This window comes from Primulina tabacum, chromosome 10 (assembly GCF_025594145.1).
Source record: "Primulina tabacum isolate GXHZ01 chromosome 10, ASM2559414v2, whole genome shotgun sequence".
Taxonomy (NCBI): domain Eukaryota; kingdom Viridiplantae; phylum Streptophyta; class Magnoliopsida; order Lamiales; family Gesneriaceae; genus Primulina; species Primulina tabacum.
In genome coordinates, this window is record NC_134559.1 from 28525790 (window position 1) to 28545549 (window position 19760).

Consider the following 19760-nt stretch of genomic DNA (forward strand, 5'->3'; position numbering starts at 1 on the left):
GTACTCGAAAGATATAATAATAAACATCCCACTTGTAAGGCCCGAGAAATTTATCCGGTTAATCTAAAAGGATTTTGCGATAATTATTATAATCTATTGGTGATAATTGATATGATTATAGATGGAACGGACCAGACCGGGAAAGACGAAAGAAAATCAAAATGAGGAGCAAGAAAGAGTCCTCGCGCACATGCGCGACGTGATGGGCGCACATGCGCGAGGTAGACAGAACCTTGCGCGCACATGCGCGAAGAAAGACGCGCATATGCGCGAAGAAAGACGCGCATATGCGCGAGCAGCTCATGGCGAAGGCAGAGGACCTCGCGCATATGCGCGAGATAGGGCGCGCATATGCGCGAGGAGGTGTATCGGTACGACTCGATCCAGAGAATGTCGCGCACATGCGCGGAAGGACGTCGCGCATATGCGCGACTTGCTGTAAGTTCGGACAGAACGTTCGGCGCATATGCGCGGGACTTGGGCGCGCATATGCGCCAGGCATGCATCACGAAAAATCGACATTTGTCTCTCGGAGTGCAACGTGTGTATATATATATACATTACACAAATTGATTCAGAGGAAGAAAAGGAAACCGAGGGAAAGCTTGAGGAATTTTCAATTCTTTGATCGTAAATGTAGGATTGTGAAAGATCCGCTGATCTGATTTTAAATTCGACTTCAGTACCGAGTTCCTAACGACGTAGGCTACAACTGGACGTAAGTTTTACTACGTTTGGATATGTCTTGAAATTATGATATTGCCAGAATTGAATGGAATTCATATATGATGTTCTTGACATGTTAGACATCATAGAATCGAAGTCAGATTAAGAAACGGACTGATTATGGAATTGTTATGAATTTTGGAGTTGATTTGATTGAGAATCGATATCAGATTTATATTATCGTTGAAATTATGAGTTATATTGATAGTGATTATGAGTTCTGGTATTATATCTGTGATGTTGGGACTGACGGGGTTATCGAGACTGTATTGGTATGCCGTCGAAAGATCAGTTGATTGATATTGATCAGACTCGGTATTGGTTGAGATGGTATTGTGGAATCATATGTCGATTGGCATTGATCCGATTATGTTTTGATTTGAGTATTGATCAGAACAGGTTATGAACTGAGTTATGTACTGATATTTTATCTATTCGATTGTTATTAGTAGATTGGGTATGGACATAGTTGACTTCGATACTTCGTCTTCATCGGACCGAGAAGATAAAGGTATAAATTAATGTTGAGTTGGGATTGCACAACTCGAGTGAGGTTTGGCTCGAGTTTCCCTAAATCACATACTTTACCTTATTGTATTGATTTGATTGATGTACTTGTTCTCTTGATTTATAGACAGCAGGTATTAGACGAGTAATCTTGTGACAGAAGTGCCCGATAGTGGTGGGATCGCCACGGACACATTGCACAATGTCACAAGATAGTGTATTGGCGATTGTGCCAAAGTCTGTCATCGGATGTTTGGCTATCGATGTGGATAGAATTATAACTTCTTCTATTACTGATGATCGATATTATATCGATGTGGATAGAATCGGAGCTTCTTCTATTACTTGTGATCGGTACCGTATCGATGTGGATAGAATCATAACTTCTTCTATTACTGATGGTCGATATCATATCGATGTGGATAGAATCGGAGTTCTTTCTATTACTGGTGATCGATACTATACCGATGTGGATAGAATACGAGCTTCTTCTATTACTGGTGATCGATACCATATCGATGTGGATAGAATTGGTATTTCTTCTATTACTGGTGATCGATACCCTATCGACGTGGATAGCACTGGAGTTTTTTTCTATTACTGTTGGTCGATATGGGAATGCTAACTTCTGGAAACCGGGATCCCTAGACTAGGATTGAGTCTAGTCTTAAATGTGAATTCATGAGTCTAATTGACAGTTATATTGATTCATGTTGATTATGTTCCTGAATATGGTACATATTGATTTATGTTCCTTATAATGGTACATGTTTAGAATAAGATTTATTCGTGATATGAAGTTATATTCTTATTTGAATACATGTTAGACATATCTGTTATATGTTTTTATATTGTTTTTATGATTGCATGTATACATGATTTATACTGAGAATGTAATTCTCACCGGAGTTATCCGGCTGTTGTCTTGTTTGTATGTGTGCATGGCAACAGGTGGGATAGGATCATGGTCAAGAAGAGAAAGAGGCTGGACTAGATAGCGTGGAGATCCGGGCTTCGAAGCAACTTAGGATTCAGCACTGAGATATAGTTGAACCTAGTTGAATTCTTGTTGATAATACAAGATTTGTATATTTATGTTTAATATGTAATTTAAATTGAATTACATTACGTTTCCGCTTGGTATTTAAAAAAAAATAAAAATTTAGACCCTGTTTATTATATTTGTTTGAATTATTCCTAAAGACGATTAAGGAATGAATTAGCGTCCGGGTCCCCACAACAGGTGGTATCAGAGCATTAGGTTCCAGAACAGTAGGTTCTAGAACTGTAGGTTCTTGAGATTGAGATAGAAGAGAATGAGCGGGGTAGATTGAGTTTTCTTTCCTGCATGTGATTGCTAGCATTTGATCTACTTATAATGTTGACTTGCATTGTGTATGCTAGCATGATATTATGTTTACTGCTTTTAAATACATGTTACCTGAATACCTGAGTTTATTTGGTAATATGTCTGATTTGAAAATGAATCAGAACCAATTCTTGATCAGAAGGTAAGCTGATCAGGAAGGGACTGAGATTGATTTATCATGTGGTACTAACCCTTGTGGTAATCAGATATACCTCCAAGAAGAATTCGAGAATTGGGTAGTATTTCGACTGATCAGATGGATGAGACAGAAACTTTGATGGAAACACAGATGAAGAGGTTTCAATCGTTTCAACCGCCGATTTTGAGGGGTACTGAGATTTCCGAAGAGTGTGAGAATTGGTTAGATGATATAGAGATACTGTTTGATTCACTTGATTATCCAATCGAACAGAGAATTAAATTGGTGCCCAATCAGTTACAGGAGGTCGCTAGGAGTTGGTGGATTACAACCAAAAGATTATTAGAACAGCGGGGTACGGTGATTACGTGGGAAGTCTTTAAAGCTGAATTTTATCGAAGATTCTTCTCAGGATCGTACCGAGAGGACAAGAGAGCAGAGTTTGAGAATTTGAGACAAGGCCAACTGAATATTGAAGAATATGTTGCTAAATTCTCTACTCTACTGCGTTTTGTTCCTCATATAGCTGGGAATGATGAAGCTGTAATGGAGCAGTTCATCAAAGGATTGAATTCAGAGATAGTTGCATTGATAAATATGCAGCGACCTTACCATTTTGCTGATACTTTGAATAAAGCAAAAAGAGCTGAGGCGAGTCTGATTAGACAACAAGAAAGGTTGTGTGCAATGCAACCCCAGACACAACAATCCCCTCTCCAATTGGATAGTTACAGTACGAGTGGGAAGCAAGATTTGCTGAAAGCTCGAAAGAAACAGTTCAAGAAGTTAGGGAGCGGTTCATCTAGCTCCAGTGGTTCTAATCCGAGTTACACCGGAGTTTATTGTAGAACCTGTGGAGGAAGGCATCCCACAGAACAATGCAGAGGTGTACTTAGTAGTTGTCATGTTTGTCGACAGCAGGGACACTTTGCTAGAGTCTGTCCACAGAGAGGTTCCCGAAGATTTCAGGGAGCAGAATCATCTGGTGGTAGTGATCGAGGAACAGACCCAGGACACACGTGATGATATAGTGGCAGGTAATAATCTTTTATGATTATGTTGCATATGTATTGATATATACTAATGCATTCCCTACGATTATCTTTGACTGAGTTGTATTGATATATGTTGTATCTGCTGGCTGGGTCTGTATTACTGTAGTATTGATCCTTGTACCTTTTGGGGAAAGGAATTGATATCAGTGAATTCTGTGATATATTGTGTACTGCAGTAAAAAGAGAATAAGATTGAATTAGATTGTATTGTACTTGTGTTATCTGATTTTGATTACATTATTGATATTAATATACTAACAAGTACATAACTATTATAGATTCTTGCCAGGAGATGGTAAGATTCGGACCTGAAATGGCCGATGAACGAATGATATACGGTAAGGATTCTCGATTTTTAATTCCATGATATTCGTATTATGTATGATTCGATGATTATCGAAAAGAATGGAGTAATTCCTTATATATTCAGTTGATTACTGAAGTTGAGCCTATCTGGGAATGATTTGTCAGTAGCAGGAGAGTTGCTATAGTCGTTCCAGATGAAATTCCGGGTTTGTCTTATATCAGGGAGAGCGACTTCAGCCTTGATTTGATATCAGGTATGGATTTCATTGTAGACTTCTGTACAGAATGATATTGATTGAATTGAAAGAATTGAAATGTCAGTTAGAAGATTTACTGCCTGAGAGTTCGAGTTACATATGATTATGTGTTCCTCTAGGAAATACTTCAGTTCTGTGTATGGGTTGATAAATCCTGTGTTCCGAAGTGTTCTGATGACCTTATGCTCGTTTTATCTATGATATTTTGATATATTCGCAGCGTATGATTGATTGAATCGAACAGTTGAAATTTGTATTGGATATTATGGGAACTGAGATTGTTGTAAACAGAATTGTTCGGCTATGAATCCAGATTGCAACAGATTGTATTCAGAGTCTGTGATATCTGAAGATAGTATACTAATTGATTGTAGCAAAGTTGAGACAGTGATCAGATTGTTCAGAACTTGATTTCGATAGACAGAACAGTGTGTTACTCAGAATACCAGGTAGGTAATGCTTTATTTTATATAATTAGCTGATTTGTTTGTGCCAGATATTTCGAATTTGAAATGACAGGTATTGTCAGAAGCACACAGTAGTAGATTCCGTATTATTTTAGTAAAAAGAAATGTGTGATAATACGAACGGACAGTTTTGATATAAACAAATGAAATCAGTTTTGTCAGAATTTGTATTGAAATGTCTAAATCGCTGACAGATGAAGACAGGAAGATAGAAACCAGGAGATTGGTTATACAGATTATCGATTCCTGAATAGAAATAGGAGTACATTTCTATGGATCTGGTGATAGACTTATCGAAATCGTGCCCAGAATGTACCAGGATGTGGTTATGATTGAACGATTGTTCAAATCGGCATATGTATATCGTACCGGATGACGTACAGATATGACAAGACGACTGAGAGGTATGTCAGAAAAGGGGTCAAATCGTATTAAATGCCAGAGTTAATTATATCATACCGTGATTTTTGGTTGATTTTAAACTTTTGGCAGAATGTATAGCATGATTTTTATCTATGGATTATAGATTGACGGATAGTCGGAGCGAACTATCTAGATACTGGAGGATATCCAGAAACTGTAGTGCTGGATTTTAGCACTAGTGACCTGATATCTTGTCACTTTATGAATTATTGTATAATGAAAGCTATCAAACGAGTATTGAGATAGCTACAGACGAGACATTGTACAGTGAATACTGCAGATTTCCGCTGAATGGGAATGATATTACGGTGATATCTGAGATTGAAGTTGATAAAAGCAGAAATCTTATAAAGAAAATGAAGCTGATTAAGAAAAGGATGAACACCAGCTTCGAATGAACCGACTTAATATGCCGATGTCGGATGGTGACGATTGGTATTTGAAGCCGAAGATTGAGTAAATCCTTGACTGGGATAAACAGATTTGATAACAGCTGATGATATGGATTTGGTATGAGCTGTTGATTGGTATATACAGATGTTGTATAGCCAGTATTTGCAAGTAATTTTATCAGAATGGTTTGATAGAATGAATTTGCTGAAGTAACCTCTATTATACATTCCTTCTTTATCTGATTTGATTGCCTGTGATTCCGAGGACGAAATCATATCTTAGAGGGGGAGAAATGTAAGGCCCGAGAAATTTATCAAGTTAATATAAAAGGATTTGGCGATAATTATTATAATCTATTGGGGATAATTGATATGATTATAGACGGAATGGATCAGACCGGGAAAGACGAAAGAAAATCAAAATGAGGAGCAAGAAAGAGTCCTCGCGCACATGCGCGACGTGATGGGCGCACATGCGCGAGGTAGACAGAACCTTGCGCGCACATGCGCGAAGAAAGACGCGCATATGCGCGAGCAGCTCATGGCGAAGGCAGAGGACCTCGCGCATATGCGCGAGATAGGGCGCGCATATGCGCGAGGAGGTGTATCGGTACGACTCGAGTCCAGAGAATGTCGCGCACATGAGCGGAAGGATGTCGCTCATATGCGCGACTTGCTGTAAGTTCGGACAGAACGTTCGGCGCATATGCGCGGGACTTGGGCGCGCATATGCGCCAGGCATGCATCACGAAAAATCGACATTTGGTCTCTTGGAGTGCAATGTGTGTATATATATATATATACATTACACAAATTGATTCAGAGGAAGAAAAGGAAACCGAGGGAAAGCTTGAGGAATTTTCAATTCTTTGATCGTAAATGTATGATTGTGAAAGATCCGCTGATCTGATTTTAAATCCGACTTCAGTACCGAGTTCCTAACGACGTAGGGTACAACTGGACGTAAGTTTTACTACGTTTGGATATGTCTTGAAATTATGATATTGCCAAAATTGAATGGAATTCATATATGATGTTCTTGACATGTTAGACATCATAGAATCGAAGTCAGATTAAGAAAACAGACTGATTATGGAATTGTTATGAATTTTGGAGTCGATTTGATTGAGAATCGATATAAGATTTATATTATCGTTGAAATTATGAGTTATATCGATAGTGATTATGAGTTCTGGTATTATATCTGTGATGTTGGGACTGACGGGGTTATCGAGACTGTATTGGTATGCCGTCGAAACATCAGTTGATTGATATTGATCAGACTCGGTATTGGTTGAGATGGTATTGTGGAATCATATGTCGATTGGCATTGATCCGATTATGTTTTGATTTGAGTATTGATCAGAACAGGTTTTGAACTGAGTTATGTACTGATATTGTATCTATTCGATTGTTATTAGCAGATTGGGTATGGACAGAGTTGACTTCGATACTTCGTTTTCATCGGACCGAGAAGATAAAGGTATAAATTAATGTTGAGTTGGGATTGCACAACTCGAGTGAGGTTTGGCTCGAGTTTCCCTAAATCACATACTTTACCTTATTGTATTGATTTGATTGATGTACTTGTTCTCTTGATTTATAGACAGCAGGTATTAGACGAGTAATCTTGTGACAGAAGTGCCCGATAGTGGTGGGATTGCCACGGGCACATTGCACAATGTCACAAGATAGTGTATTGGCGATTCAGCCAAAGTCTGTCACCGGATGTTTGGCTATCGATGTGGATAGAATTATAACTTCTTCTATTACTGATGATCGATATTATATCGATGTGGATAGAATCGGAGCTTCTTCTATTACTGGTGATCGGTACCGTATCGATGTGGATAGAATCATAACTTCTTCTATTACTGATGGTGGATATCATATCGATGTGGATAGAATCGGAGTTCATTCTATTACTGGTGATCGATACTATACCGATGTGGATAGAATACGATCTTCTTCTATTACTGGTGATCAATACCATATCGATGTGGATAGAATTGGTATTTCTTCTATTACTGGTGATCGATACCCTATCGACGTGGATAGCACTGGAGTTTTTTTCTATTACTGTTGGTCGATATGGGAATGCTAACTTCTGGAAACCGGGATCCCTAGACTAGGATTGAGTCTAGAATTAAATGTGAAGTCATGATTTTAATTGACAGTTATATTGATTCATGTTGATTATGTTCCTGAATATGGTACATATTGATTTATGTTCCTGATAATGGTACATGTTTAGAATATGATTTATTCGTGATATGGAGTTATATTCTGATTTGAATACATGTTAGACATATCTGTTATATGCTTTTATATTGTTTTCATGATTGCATGTATACATGATTTATACTGAGAATGTAATTCTCACCGGAGTTATCCGGCTGTTGTCTTGTTTGTATGTGTGCATGACAACAGGTGGGATAGGATCAGGGTCAAGAAGAGAAAGAGGCTGGACTAGATAGCGTGGAGATCCGGGCTTCGAAGCAACTTAGGATTCAGCACTGAGATATAGTTGAACCTAGTTGAATTCTTGTAGATAATACAAGATTTGTATATTTATGTTTAATATGTAATTTGAATTGAATTACATTACGTTTCCGCTTGGTATTTTTAAAAAAAAAATTTAGACCCTGTTTATTATATTTGTTTGAATTATTCCTAAAGACGATTAAGGAACGAATTAGCGTTCGGGTCACCACACCACTCATGTCAGGTGCGATCATACCAGCACTTTTGCACCGGATCCCATCAGAACTCCGAAGTTAAGCGTTCTTGGGCGAGAGCAGTACTAGGATGGGTGACCCCCTGGGAAGTCCTCGTGTTGCACCTTTTTTCGTGTTTTTCTATTTTTGATTACTTGTTGACAGACGATTTTCGGCTCAAATCATCTGAATCTCGATCGGGACCAGATACGACATGTGAAATCAACGTAGCTCGGGCATTGCCTGATTTGGACAAAATTGTAGCCTAATTTCATTGTAAACGGGCAAACGAACGAGACTCATTACTCCGCAATGAGATGGCGAGATTTTAGCCGAATTCCTTCTCTAAAACCCTCTAATTTGCGATTTTCCGCTTCTGTTAAGCTTTCGTTTCCTCGAGAAATCCGCTTATGAAGTCCGAAATTCGATTCTGGTTCCAATTTATCGTATCTCATGCATAATAATAGCTTTACATTCGCTATTTTATTCTTTTTATTTTTTTCTATTTTCTGGAACATTTAGCGATTTTTGTTGTCGTGAGCCGGTTCTGTGTGGAAGGGTATTACGTAGATTACTCCGGAGACGGTTAACTCATTAAAAAAAATTATTTCGACTGTTTTATCCATAATTTACGTAAACGGTCGCGACACGAGGACTTCCCAGGGAGGTTACCCATCCTAGCTCTGCCATCGCGCCAGAAAGCTTAACTTCATTGTTCTGATTGTGCGAGAGCAGTGCCGCGTGTTCTCCATCGCCGCCCGCTCCACACGTACTCGAGGGATATAAGAATAAACATCCCACTCAATGTCGGGTGCGATCATACCAGCACTAATACACCGGATCCCATTAGAACTCCGAAGTTAAGCGTGCTTGGGCGAGAGCAGTACTAGGATGAGTGACCCCCTGAGAAGTCCTCGTGTTGCACCCCTTTTCGTGTTTTTCTATTTTTGATTTCTTGTTGACAGACAATTTTCGGCTCAAATCTTCTGAATCCCGATCGGAACCAGATAAGACGTGAAATCAACGTAGCTCAGGCACTGCCGGATTTGGACAAAATTGTAGCTTAATTAGATTGTAAATGGGCAAACGAACGAGACTCATTACTCCACAATGAGCTGGCGAGATTTTAGCAGAATTCCTTCTCTAAGACCCTCTAATTTGCGATTTTCCGCTTCGGTTAAGCTTCCGTTTCCTCGAGAAATCCGCTTAGGAAGTCTGAAATTCGATTTCGGTTTTATTTTAACGTATCCCAGGCATAATAATAGCTATACATTCACTATTTTCATATTCTTATTTTTTTTCTATTTTCTGGGAACATTTAGCGATTTTTGTTGTCGTGAGCCGGTTCTGTGCGGAAGGGCATGACGCAGATTACTCCGGAGACGGTTAACTCATTAAAAACAATTATTTCGACCGTTTTAGCCATAATTTACGTAAACGGTCGCGACACGAGGACTTCCCAGAGAGGTCACCCATTCTAGCTCTGCCATCGCGCCAGAACGCTTAACTTCATTGTTCTGATTGGGCGAGAGCAGTGCCGCGTGTTGTCTATCGCCGCTCTCTCCACACGTACTCGAGGGATATAAGAATAAACATACCACTCAATGTCGGTTGCAATCATACCAGCACTAATACGCCGGATCCCATCATAACTTCGAAGATAAGCGTGCTTGGGCGAGAGCAGTACTAGGATGGGTGACCCCCTGGGAAGTCCTCGTATTGCACCCCTTTTCGTGTTTTTCTATTATTGATTACTTATTGACAGACGATTTTCGGCTCAAATCATATGAATCTCGATCAGGACCAGAGAAGACATGTGAAATCAACGTAGCTCGGGCACTGCCGGATTTGGACAAAATTGTAGGCTAATTTGATTGTAAACGGGCAAAGGAACGAGACTCATTTCTCCGCAACGAGCTGGTGAGATTTTAGCCGAATTCCTTCTCTAAGACCCTCTAATTTGCGATTTTTCGCTTCTGTTTCCTCGAGAAATCCGCTTAGGAAATTCGAAATTCGATTCCGGTTCCATTTTATCGTATCCAAGGCATAATAATAGCTTTACATTCGTTATTTTCTTCTTCTTATTTTTTTTCTATTTTCTAGGAACATTTAGCGATTTTTGTTGCCGTGAGCCGGTTCTGTGCGGAAGCGTATTACGTAGATTACTCCGGAGACGGTTAACTCATTAAAAACAATTATTTCGACTGTTTTATCCATAATTTACGTAAACGGTCACGACACGAGGACTTTCCAGGGAGGTCACCCATCCTAGCTCTACCATCGCGCCAAAACGCTTAACTTCATGGTTCTGATTGGACGAGAGCAGTGCCGCGTGTTGTCTATCGCCGCCCGCTCCACACGTACTCTAGGATATAAAAATAAACATCCCACACAATGTCGGGTGCGATCATACCAGCAATAATGCACCGGATTCCATCAGAACTCCGAAGTCAAGCGTGCTTGGGCGAGAGCAGTACTAGGATGGGTGACCCCCTGGGAAGTCCTCGTGTTGTACCCTTTTCGTGTTTTTCTATTTTTGATTGCTTGTTGACAGACGATTTTCGGCTCAAATCCTCTGAATCTCGACCGGGACCAGATAAGACGTGAAATCAACGTAGCTCTGGCACTGCCGTATTTGGACAAAATTGTAGCCTAATTTGATTGTAAACGGGCAAACGAACGAGACTCATTACTTGGCAATGATCTGGCGAGATTTTAGCCGAATTCCTTCTCTAAGACCCTCTAATTTGCGAATTTCCGATTTTGTTAAGCTTCCGTTTCCTCGAGAAATCCGCTTAGGAAGTCCGAAATTCGCTTCCGGTTTCATTTTATCGTATCCCAGACATAATAATAGCTTTACATTCCCTATTTTCTTATTATTATTTTTTTTTCTATTTTCATGGAACATTTAGCGATTTTTGTTGTCGTGAGCCGATTCTGTGCGGAAGGGTATGACGGTTAACTCATTAAAAACAATTATTTCGACTGTTTTATCCATAATTTACATAAACGGTCACGACACGAGGACTTTCCATGGAGGTCACCCATCCTAGCTCTACCATCGCGCCAAAACGCTTAACTTCATGGTTCTGATTGGACGAGAGCAGTGCCGCGTGTTGTCTATCGCCGCCCGCTCCACACGTACTCTAGGATATAAAAATAAACATCCCACTCAATGTCGGGTGCGATCATACCAGCACTAATGCATCGGATCCCATCAGAACTCCGAAGTTAAGCATGCTTCGGCGAGAGCAGTACTAGGATGAGTGACCCCCTGGGAAGTCCTCGTGTTGCACCCCTTTTCGTGTTTTTCTATTTTTGATTACTTGTTGACAGACGATTTTCGGCTCAAATCATCTGAATCTCGATCGAGATCAGATAAGACATGTGAAATCAACGTAGCTCGGGCACTGCCGGATTTGGACAAAATTGTAACCTAATTTGATTGTAAACGGGCAAACGAACGAGACTCATTACTCCGCAATGTGCTGGCGAGATTTTAGCCGAATTCCTTCTCTAAGACCCTCTAATTTGCGATTTTCCGCTTCTGTTAAGCTTCCGTTTCCTCGAGAAATCCGTTTAGGATGTCCGAAATTCGATTCCGATTCCATTTTATCGTATCCCTGGCATAATAATAGCTTTACATTCGCTATTTTCTTCTTCTTATATTTTTTTCTATTTTCTGGGAACATTTAGCGATTTTTGTTGTCGTGAGCCGGTTCTGTGCGGAAGGGCATGACGCAGATTACTCCGGAGACGGTTAACTCATTAAAAACAATTATTTCGACTGTTTTAGCCATAATTTACGTAAACGGTCGCGACACGAGGACTTCACAAGGAGGTCACCCATCCTAGCTATGCCATCACGCCAGAACGCTTAACCTCATGGTTCTGATTGGGCGAGAGCTGTGCCGCGTGTTGTCCATCGCCACCCGCTCCACACGTACTCGAGGGATATAAGAATAAACATCCCACTCAATGTCGGGTGCGATCATACCAGCACTAATGCACCGGATCCCATCAGAACTCCGAAGTTAAGCGTGCTTGGGCGAGAGCAGTACTAGGATGAGTGACCCTCTGGGAAGTCCTCGTGTTGCACCCCTTTTCGTGTTTTTCTATTTTTGATTACTTGTTGACAGACGATTTTCTGCTCAAATCATCTGAATCTCGATCGAGACCAGATAAGACATGTGAAATCAACGTAGCTCGAGCATTGCCGGATTTGGACAAAATTGTAGCCTAATTTGATTGTAAACGGGCAAACGAACGAGGCTCATTACTCCGCAATGTGCTGGCGAGATTTTAGCCGAATTCCTTCTCTAAGACCCTCTAATTTGAGATTTTCCGCTTCTGTTAAGCTTTCGTTTCCTCGAGAAATCCGTTTAGGAAGTCCGAAATTCGATTTTGGTTCCATTTTATCGTATCCCAGGCATAATAATAGATTTACATTCGCTATTTTCTTCTTCTTATTTTTTTTTCTATTTTCTGAGAACATTTAGCGATTTTTTTTGTCGTGAACCGGTTCTGTGCGAAAGGGTATGACGCAGATTACTCCGGAGACGGTTAACTCATTAAAAATAATTATTTCGACTGTTTTAACTATAATTTACGTAAACGGTCGCGACACGGGGACTTCACAGGGAGGTCACCCATCCTAGCTCTGCCATCACGCCAGAATGCTTAACTTCATGGTTCTGATTGGGCGAGATCAGTGCCGCGTGTTGTCCATCGTCGCCTTCTCCACACGTACTCTTGGGATATAAGAATAAACATCCACTCAATGTCTGGTGCGATCATACCAGCACTAATTCACCGGATCCCATCAGAACTCTGAAGTTAAGCGTGCTTGGGCGAGAGCAGTACAAGGTTGTGTGGCCCCCTGGGAAGTCCTCGTGTTGCTCCCCTTTTTGTGTTTTTCTATTTTTGATTACTTGTTGACAGACGATTTTTGGCTCAAATCATCTGAATCTCGATTGGAACAAGATAAGACATGTGAAATCAACGTAGCTCGGGCACTGCCGGATTTGGACAAAATTATAGCCTAATTTGATTGTAAACGGGCAAACGAACGAGGCTCATTACTCCGCAATGAGCGGGCGAGATTTGAGCCGAATTCCTTCTCTAAAACCCTCTAATTTGCAATTTTCCGCTTCTGTTAAGCTTCCGTTTCCTCGAGAAATCCGCTTAGGAAGTTCGAAATTCGATTTAAGTTCCACTTTATCGTATCTCAGGCATAATAAAAGCTTTACATTCGCTATTTTCTTCTTCTTTTCTTTTTCCTATTTTCTGGGAACATTTAACGATTTTTGTTGTCGTGAGTCGGTTCTGTGCGGAATGGTATGACCCAGATTACTCCGGAGACGGTTAACTCATTAAAAACAATTATGTTGACAGTTTTTTCCATAATTCAAGTAAACGGTCGCGACACGAGGACTTCCCAGGGAGGTCACCCATCCTAGCTAAGCCATCGCGCCAGAACGCTTAAATTCATGGTTCTGATTTGGCGAGAGCAGTGCCGCGTGTTGTCCATCGCCGCCCGCTCCACACGTACTCGAGGGATATAAGAATAAACATCCCACTCAATGTCGGGTGCGATCATACCAGCACTAATGCACCGGATCCCATCAGAACTCCGAAGCTAAGCGTGCTTGGGCGAGAGAAGTAATAGGATGGGTGACCCCCTGGAAAGTCCTCGTGTTGCACCCTTTTTCGTGTTTTTCTATTTTTGATTACTTGCTGACAGACGATTTTCAGCTCAAAACATCTGAATCTCGATCGGTACCAGATAAGACATGTGAAATCAACGTAGCTCGGGCACTGCCGGATTTGGACAAAATTATAGCCTAATTTGATTGTTAACGGGCAAACGAACGAGGCTCATTACTCCGCAATGAGCGGGCGAGATTTGAGCCGAATTCCTTCTCTAAGACCCTCTAATTTGCAATTTTCCGCTACTGTTAAGCTTCCGTTTCCTCGAGAAATCCGCTTAGGAAGTTCGAAATTCGATTTAAGTTCCACTTTATCGTATCTCAGGCATAATAAAAGCTTTACATTCGCTATTTTCTTCTTCTTATTTTTTTCCTATTTTCTGGGAACATTTAACGATTTTTGTTGTCGTGAGTCGGTTCTGTGCGGAATGGTATGACCCAGATTACTCCGGAGACGGTTAACTCATTAAAAACAATTATGTTGACAGTTTTTTCCATAATTCAAGTAAACGGTCGCGACACGAGGACTTCCCAGGGAGGTCACCCATCCTAGCTCTGCCATCGCGCCAGAACGCTTAAATTCATAGTTCTGATTTGGCGAAAGCAGTGCCGCGTGTTGTCCATCGCCGCCCGCTCCACACGTACTCGAGGGATATAAGAATAAACATCCCACTCAAAGTCGGGTGCGATCATACCAGCACTAATGCACCGGATCCCATCAAAACTCCGAAGCTAAGCGTGCTTGGGCGAGAGCAGTAATAGGATGGGTGACCCCCTGGGAAGTCCTCGTGTTGCACCGCTTTTCGTGTTTTTCTATGTTTGATTACTTGTTGATAGACAATTTTCAGCTCAAATCATCTGAATCTTGATCGGGACCAGATAAGACATGTGAAATCAACGTAGCTCGGGCACTGCCGGATTTGGACAAAATTATAGCCTAATTTGATTGTAAACGGGCAAACGAACGAGGCTCATTACTCCGCAATGAGCGGGCGAGATTTGAGCCGAATTCCTTCTCTAAGACCCTCTAATTTGCAATTTTCCGCTACTGTTAAGCTTCCGTTTCCTCGAGAAATCCGCTTAGGAAGTTCGAAATTCGATTTAAGTTCCACTTTATCGTATCTCAGGTATAATAAAAGCTTTACATTCGCTATTTTCTTCTTCTTTTTTTTTTTCCTATTTTCTGGGAACATTTAGCGATTTTTGTTGTCGTGAGTCGGTTCTGTGCGGAATGGTATGACCCAGATTACTCCGGAGACGGTTAACTCATTAAAAATAATTATGTTGACAGTTTTTTCCATAATTCAAGTAAACGGTCGCGACACGAGGACTTCCGAGGGAGGTCACCCATCCTAGCTCTGCCATCGCGCCAGAACGCTTAAATTCATGGTTCTGATTTGGCGAGAGCAGTGCCGCGTGTTGTCCATCGCCGCCCGCTCCACACGTACTCGAGGGATATAAGAATAAACATCCCACTCAATGTCGGGTGCTATCATACCAGCACTAATGCACCGGATCCCATCAGAACTCCGAAACTAAGCGTGCTTGGGCGAGAGCAGTAATAGGATGGGTGACCCCTGGGAATTCCTCGTGTTGCACCCCTTTTCGTGTTTTTCTATTTTTGATTACTTGTTGACAGACGATTTTCAGCTCAAATCATCTGAATCTCGATCGGGACCAGATAAGACATGTGAAATCAACGTAGCTCGGGCACTGCCGGATTTGGACAAAATTGTAGCCTAATTTGATTGTAAACGGGAAAACGAACGAGACTCATTACTCCGCAATGAGCTGCCGAGATTTTAGCCGAATTTCTTCTCTAAAACCCTCTAATTTGCGAGTTTTCGCTTTTGTTAAGCTTCCGTTTCCTCGAGAAATCCGCTTAGGAAGTCCAAATTCGATTCCGGTTCCATTTTATCTTATCCCAGGCATAATAATAGCTTTACATTTGCTATTTTTTTCTTCTTATTTTTTTTCTATTTTCTGGGAATACTTAGAGATTTTTGTTGTCGTGAGCCGGTTCTGTGCGGAAGGGTATTACGTAGATTACTCCGGAGACGGTTAACTCATTAAAAACAATTATTTCGACTTTTTTATCCATAATTTACGTAAACGGTCGCGACACGAGTACTTCCCAGAAAGGTTACCCATCCTCGCTCTGCCATCGCGCCAGAACGCTTAACTTCATGGTTCTGATTGGGCGAGAGCAGTGCCGCGTGTTGTCCATCGTCGCCTTCTCCACACGTACTCTTGGGATATAAGAATAAACATCCACTCAATGTCTGGTGCGATCATACCAGCACTAATTCACCGGATCCCATCAGAACACTGAAGTTAAGCGTGCTTGGGCGAGAGCAGTACAAGGTTGGGTGGCCCCCTGGGAAATCCTCGTGTTGCTCCCCTTTTCGTGTTTTTCTATTTTTGATTACTTGTTGACAGACGATTTTTGGCTCAAATCATCTGAATCTCGATTGGAACCAGATAAGACTTGTGAAATCAACGTAGCTCGGGCACTGCCGGATTTGGACAAAATTATAGCCTAATTTGATTGTAAACGGGCAAACGAACGAGGCTCATTACTACGCAATGAGCGGGCGAGATTTGAGCCGAATTCCTTCTCTAAGACCCTCTAATTTGCAATTTTCCGCTACTGTTAAGCTTCCGTTTCCTCGAGAAATCCGCTTAGGAAGTTCGAAATTCGATTTAAGTTCCACTTTATCGTATCTCAGGCATAATAAAAGCTTTACATTCGCTATTTTCTTCCTCTTTTTTTTTTCCTATTTTCTGGGAACATTTAGCGATTTTTGTTGTCGTGAGTCGGTTCTGTGCGGAATGGTATGACCCAGATTACTCCGGAGACGGTTAACTCATTAAAAACAATTATGTTGACAGTTTTTTCCATAATTCAAGTAAACGGTCGCGACACGAGGACTTCCGAGGGAGGTCACCCATCCTAGCTCTGCCATCGCGCCAGAACGCTTAACTTCATGGTTCTGATTTGGCGAGACCAGTGCCGCGTGTTGTCCATCGCTGCCCGCTCCACACGTACTCGAGGGATATAAGAATAAACATCCCACTCAATGTCGGGTGCGATAATACCAGCACTAATGCACCGGATCCCATCAGAACTCCGAAGTTAAGCGTGCTTGGGCGAGAGCAGTACTAGGATGCGTGACCCCCTGGGAAGTCCTCGTGTTGCACCCCTTTTCGTGTTTTTCGATTTTTGATTACTTGTTGACAGACGATTTTTGGCTCAAATCATCTGAATCTCGATCGGGACCAGATAAGACATGTGAAATCAACGTAGCTCGGGCACAGCCGGATTATGACAAAATTGTATCCTAATTTGATTGTAAACGGGCAAACGAACGAGACTCATTACTCCGCAATTAGCTTGCGAGATTTTAGCCAAATTCCTTCTCTAAGACCCTCTAATTTGCGATTTTCCGCTTCTGTTAAGCTTCCGTTTTCTCGAGAAATCCGCTTAGGAAGTTCGAAAGTCGATTTAGGTTCCACTTTATCGTATCCCAGGCATAATAAAAGATTTACATTCGCTATTTTCTTCTTCTTATTTTTTTCCTATTTTCAGGGAACATTAAGCGATTTTTGTTGTTGTGAGCCGGTTCTGTGCGGAAGGGTATGACCCAGATTACCCCGGAGACGGTTAACTCATTAAAAACAATTATGTCGACAGTTTTATCCATAATTTAAGTAAACAGACGCGACACGAGGACTTCCAAGGGAGGTCACCCATCCTAGCTCTGCCAAAGCCCTAGAACGCTTAACTTCATGGTTCGGATTGGGCGAGAGTAGTGCCGTGTGTTGTCTATCGCCGCCGGCTCCACACATACTCGAAGGATATAAGAATAAACATCCCACTCAATGTCGGGTGCGATCAAACCTGCACTAATGCACTGGATCCCATCAGAACTCCGAAGTTATGCGTGCTTGGGCGAGAGCAGTACTAGGATGAGTGACCCCCTGGGAAGTCCTCGTGTTGCACCCCTTTTCGTGTTTTTCTATTTTTTATTACTTGTTGGCAGACGATTTTCGGCTCAAATCATCTGAATCTCGATCGGGACCAGATAAGACATGTGAAATCAACGTAGCTCGGGCACTGCCGGATTTGGACAAAATTGTAGCCTAATTTGATTATAAGCGTGCAAACGAACGAGACTCATTACTCCGCAATGAGCTAGCGATATTTTAGCAGAATTCCTTCTCTAAGACCCTCTAACTTGCGATTTTCCGCTTCTGTTAATCTTCCGTTTCTTCGCGAAATTCTCTAAGGAAGTTCGAAATTCGATTTTGGATCTACTTTATCGTATCCCATGGATAATAAAAGATTTACATTCGCTATTTTCTTCTAATTATTTTTTTCCTATTTTCAGGGAACATTTAGCGATTTTTGTTGTCGTGAGCCGGTTCAGTGCGGAAGGGTATGACCCAGATTACTCCGGAGACGGTAACTCATTAAAAACAATTATGTCGACAGTTTTATCCATAATTTACGTAAACGGTCGCGACACAAAAACTTCCAAGGGAGGTCACCCATCCTAGCTCTGCAATTGCGCCAGAACGCTTAACTTCATGGTTCGGATTGGACGAGAGCAGTGCCGCGTGTTGTCCATCGCCGCCCGCTCCACACATACTCAAAGGATATAAGAATAAACATCCCACTCAATGTCGGGTGCGATCATACCAGCACTAATGCACTGGATCCCATCAGAATTTCGAAGTTAAACGTGCTTGGGCGAGAGCAGTACTAAGATGGGTGACCCCCTGGGAAGTCCTCGTGTTGCACTCTTTTTCGTCGTGTTTTTCTATTTTTGATTACTTGTTGACAGAAGATTTTCGGCTCAAATCATCTGAATCTCGATCGGGACCAGATAAGACATGTGAAATCAACGTAGCTCAAGCAATGCCTGATTTGGACAAAATTGTAGCCTAATTTGATTGTAAACGGGCAAACGAACGAGACTCATTACTCCGCAATGAGTTGGCGAGATTTTAGCCGAATTTCTTCTCTAAGACCCTCTAATTTGTGATTTTTCGCTTTTGTTAAGCTTCCGTTTCCTCGAGAAATCCGCTTAGGAAGTCCAAATTCAATCCCGGTTCCATTTTATCTTATCCAGGTATAATAATAGCTTTACATTCGCTATTATCTTCTTCTTATTTTTTTTCTATTTTCTGGAATACTTAGCGATTTTTGTTGTCGTGAGCCGGTTCTGTGCAGAAGAATATTACGTAGATTACTCCGGAGACGGTTAACTCATTAAAAACAATTATTTCGACTTCTTTATCCATAATTTACGTAAACGATCGCGACACGAGTACTTCCCAGGGAGGTTACCCATCCTCGCTCTGCCATCGCGCCAGAACGCTTAACTTCATGGTTCTGATTGGGCGAGAGCAGTGCCGCGTGTTGTCCATCGTCGCCTTCTCCACACATACTCTTGGGATATAAGAATAAACATCTACTCAATGTCCGGTGCGATCATACCAGCACTAATTCACCGTATCCCATCAGAACTCCGAAGTTAAGCGTGCTTGGCGAGAGCAGATACTAGGTTGGGTGGCCCCTGGGAAGTCCTCGTGTTGCTCCCCTTTTCGTGTTTTTCTATTTTTGATTACTTCTTGACAGATGATTTTTGGCTCAAATCATCTGAATCTCGATCGGGACCAGATAAGACA

General features: G+C 41.4%; 14 non-coding genes and 1 pseudogene across 14 annotated transcripts; all 15 read left to right on the forward strand.

The window, feature by feature from the left end:
- The first annotated feature begins 8367 nt into the window (after positions 1-8367).
- On the forward strand, positions 8368-8486 carry LOC142513436 (5S ribosomal RNA). The gene has a single exon (XR_012809383.1). It is a non-coding gene; the product is annotated as a 5S ribosomal RNA (ribosomal RNA).
- A 681-nt stretch (positions 8487-9167) lies between these two features.
- On the forward strand, positions 9168-9286 carry LOC142513317 (5S ribosomal RNA). The gene has a single exon (XR_012809270.1). It is a non-coding gene; the product is annotated as a 5S ribosomal RNA (ribosomal RNA).
- A 681-nt stretch (positions 9287-9967) lies between these two features.
- Positions 9968-10086, forward strand: LOC142506594 (5S ribosomal RNA). The gene has a single exon (XR_012804882.1). It is a non-coding gene; the product is annotated as a 5S ribosomal RNA (ribosomal RNA).
- A 671-nt stretch (positions 10087-10757) lies between these two features.
- Positions 10758-10876, forward strand: LOC142515494 (5S ribosomal RNA). The gene has a single exon (XR_012811337.1). It is a non-coding gene; the product is annotated as a 5S ribosomal RNA (ribosomal RNA).
- A 662-nt stretch (positions 10877-11538) lies between these two features.
- LOC142506784 (5S ribosomal RNA) lies at positions 11539-11657 on the forward strand. Its single transcript, XR_012805063.1, has one exon. It is a non-coding gene; the product is annotated as a 5S ribosomal RNA (ribosomal RNA).
- Positions 11658-12341: 684 nt separating this feature from the next.
- Positions 12342-12460, forward strand: LOC142512962 (5S ribosomal RNA). Its single transcript, XR_012808934.1, has one exon. It is a non-coding gene; the product is annotated as a 5S ribosomal RNA (ribosomal RNA).
- Positions 12461-13143: 683 nt separating this feature from the next.
- LOC142509541 (5S ribosomal RNA) lies at positions 13144-13262 on the forward strand. Its single transcript, XR_012807709.1, has one exon. It is a non-coding gene; the product is annotated as a 5S ribosomal RNA (ribosomal RNA).
- A 683-nt stretch (positions 13263-13945) lies between these two features.
- LOC142512939 (5S ribosomal RNA) lies at positions 13946-14064 on the forward strand. The gene has a single exon (XR_012808913.1). It is a non-coding gene; the product is annotated as a 5S ribosomal RNA (ribosomal RNA).
- A 683-nt stretch (positions 14065-14747) lies between these two features.
- LOC142516289 (5S ribosomal RNA) lies at positions 14748-14866 on the forward strand. The gene has a single exon (XR_012812091.1). It is a non-coding gene; the product is annotated as a 5S ribosomal RNA (ribosomal RNA).
- Positions 14867-15550: 684 nt separating this feature from the next.
- LOC142506955 (5S ribosomal RNA) lies at positions 15551-15668 on the forward strand. The gene has a single exon (XR_012805225.1). It is a non-coding gene; the product is annotated as a 5S ribosomal RNA (ribosomal RNA).
- Positions 15669-16349: 681 nt separating this feature from the next.
- LOC142509704 (5S ribosomal RNA) lies at positions 16350-16468 on the forward strand. Its single transcript, XR_012807864.1, has one exon. It is a non-coding gene; the product is annotated as a 5S ribosomal RNA (ribosomal RNA).
- Positions 16469-17151: 683 nt separating this feature from the next.
- On the forward strand, positions 17152-17270 carry LOC142513743 (5S ribosomal RNA). Its single transcript, XR_012809673.1, has one exon. It is a non-coding gene; the product is annotated as a 5S ribosomal RNA (ribosomal RNA).
- A 683-nt stretch (positions 17271-17953) lies between these two features.
- On the forward strand, positions 17954-18072 carry LOC142516840 (5S ribosomal RNA). The gene has a single exon (XR_012812612.1). It is a non-coding gene; the product is annotated as a 5S ribosomal RNA (ribosomal RNA).
- A 682-nt stretch (positions 18073-18754) lies between these two features.
- On the forward strand, positions 18755-18873 carry LOC142515468 (5S ribosomal RNA). Its single transcript, XR_012811313.1, has one exon. It is a non-coding gene; the product is annotated as a 5S ribosomal RNA (ribosomal RNA).
- A 682-nt stretch (positions 18874-19555) lies between these two features.
- On the forward strand, positions 19556-19673 carry LOC142512640 (5S ribosomal RNA; annotated as a pseudogene).
- Positions 19674-19760: the final 87 nt, after the last annotated feature.